Raw genomic sequence first — 2,500 nt, 5'->3', positions numbered from 1 at the left:
TGTGCAGCCAGCATGTGACAAGCTTGAATAGGTATGAATCTTGTGCGGCCGCTCCCTCTAACAAAAGGAAACTGAGGCCACTTCTGGGTTTCATGTCTCGTCGGGTTTGCCATACATGCTGGCGACACATCGGGACCGCCTAGGATTGTGTCAAAGGAAGGGTTTGCAACCGCTAATATTCATCTGTATGACCATTCGACTATTTATGCATATTGTGATAAGTATGCCTGATTATTTGGCGAACGAACAGCCATGCCAGCATATTCCTTAGCCTAGTGACATATGCCTGCATATCACGATACATGCCTGTTGGTACTGGTATACGCCAGCATATGCCCGCGTATGGCGACTGAAGAGTTCGTATGCATCTTTAATATTCCTAATATCTGTGTCCATGGGATTACCGCGAGAAAGACCGTCATTCCCACCTTGAGAGTAATGCAGATCCATTTTGTCCTCCTAATGGTTTTCAAGTTGCACAGTTTAAGTGAACTCTACGTTTTTACTTTTTACTTAAACCCCTCCAAGACCGTCAAAAAATCAATGTGCCCCCCCCCCCAACACACGCCCTCCCCCGCGTTCTATCCCAGTTCTTTTGCCAACTTCTCCTGCCTCCCTCCCTTGCCACTTCATGTTATACACTGACACCGGTAATCTCATGTGGCTCTTTTTACTAAGTTATCCTCCATTGTGTTGTACTTCGCTGCATGTAATCGTACTTGTTCGTCTTTCAGGCCAGTGCCCTTCAAAGCACGTTGACAACCAGATGTAAATTCAATCTCGATTTACCCGTAGATATAATTTTTTAGTTATGGTACTTTTTTTTTTACAAAGAATAACAAGGCAGCCTGATCACATCTGTTTGCAAATTATTACTTGATCCCTAATAATGCATTACCACAGTGTGATCATTGAATGTGAGAGTCATTTTTATTTCAAATCGATTCTTTTACACAACTTCTATGCTTATATATGTTACATTCAGTATAAACCTTTGGTTTCCTCTTAGTAGGAGCATGGAATGATGATTGCCCTGACCCCCCGTGCGTACCTGCACTGCACCCGAAATGTTTGGGTTTACCAATTACTTGCGTGACTCGCAGTAGAACTTCTCTTTGGCATGGTTTTCAAATCAAAACTTTTCCCAGTTTTTTTTTTTCTGAACCTAAGTGAAATATGTATGTATATAAGCGGACTTATGTTCTCTGTTCTAACATATGCATGTAAGATTGTGAAATTATTTTTTCTCTTTCTTATCATTTCTGTGTTATAACCTCTGTAGGAACATCGAGTGTCCCAGATAAACCTGGTTGTACACGTTTATCTAGGAATCCCAGGTCCACCAAACAACCCACAACTAAATGTCACAGACATACAGTTTAGGTTTCTACATTAACACGTCATACAACATTATACCTCAACTATCTATGCACCAATAAACACGTTGTTTCGTTCAATATACTCCCAACGAACCCGATGTCTTCGAGTAGCTGTTTTCCTAAACCGGTATGATGCTATCCTATTCTCCTGGGTGCAGTACTTTGTAATACTATATTGTATTGCATCACAATATCTCTGCTGTAATCCACTACCCCTTAGTTTACAACACTATTTTAATGCTAACCTATCATTACAATCATTATCTCCCGCTTTGTTTTATCTAGATAAGCTTGGAAATATATATATATATATATATATATATATATATATATATATATATATATATATATATACACGTATGTGTGTTGTGAGTGTCGGTGTCTGGGTGTGTTTGCGTGTGTTTTTTGATTGTGTTTATATGTGCATAGGTCTGTATATGCTGATATATACAAATGTACATATGTTTTCCATGCATATGTACAATATATATGTCAATGCTTATGTATATATGTATACATATATTTGAGTAGATATATGAATACATGCATGTTACCAATGTAATTCGTGTATGTATGTACATGTATCTATATCATGTATGTAATATATGTAGATTTGTATGCATGTGCGACATGTGTTTTAATGGGCGTACATGTGCACCTAAGTGTGTTTTAGTGTGTGCATACGAGTTATCTTAACTATGGTTCTCTATACATTTGGTTGTGTGTGTATGTGTGTTCGTGTATGTGCGCGTGTATATATGTGTTTAGCTGCTGTCCTTTAGTTTGTCTTTTTATCTGTTCTTGTGTGTGTAGTAAGGTGAGTTTGTAGAATCCCTCGGTTGTTTATTTCATACACCTGTTATTTGATCAATTTTGCCTTGTGTTTATTTATTTAGAAATCATTCTGTTACGTATATGTGTGGGTATGTCTGGTTTAGGATTTCATTTTTTTTCTCAAGTTTTCATGTGTCGTATATATACTATGTTTATGTTTCTATAATTTGTTATTCATTTGTAAGTTTTTTTTTAATGTTTGTTTTATTATTTATTATTTTTGTGTGCATGCGCGCGCGCGCGCGTCTGCGCTTTCCTGTGTGTATGTTTGTGTACATGTGCATTAG

The 2,500-nt window shown here is 37.5% G+C and overlaps 1 protein-coding gene across 3 annotated transcripts in view; it reads left to right on the top strand.

Annotated features, from left to right (window-relative positions):
* slo (calcium-activated potassium channel slo) overlaps positions 1-2,500 on the top strand; it is a 1,028,496-nt gene that overhangs the window by 893,184 nt on the left and 132,812 nt on the right. The gene's annotated exons all lie outside the window — the stretch shown is intronic.

The sequence above is a fragment of the Oratosquilla oratoria genome, chromosome 15 (assembly GCF_046742065.1).
Source record: "Oratosquilla oratoria isolate Oo_2021 chromosome 15, ASM4674206v1, whole genome shotgun sequence".
In the NCBI taxonomy this organism is placed as follows: domain Eukaryota; kingdom Metazoa; phylum Arthropoda; class Malacostraca; order Stomatopoda; family Squillidae; genus Oratosquilla; species Oratosquilla oratoria.
This window is presented reverse-complemented; position numbering and strand designations above follow the sequence as displayed.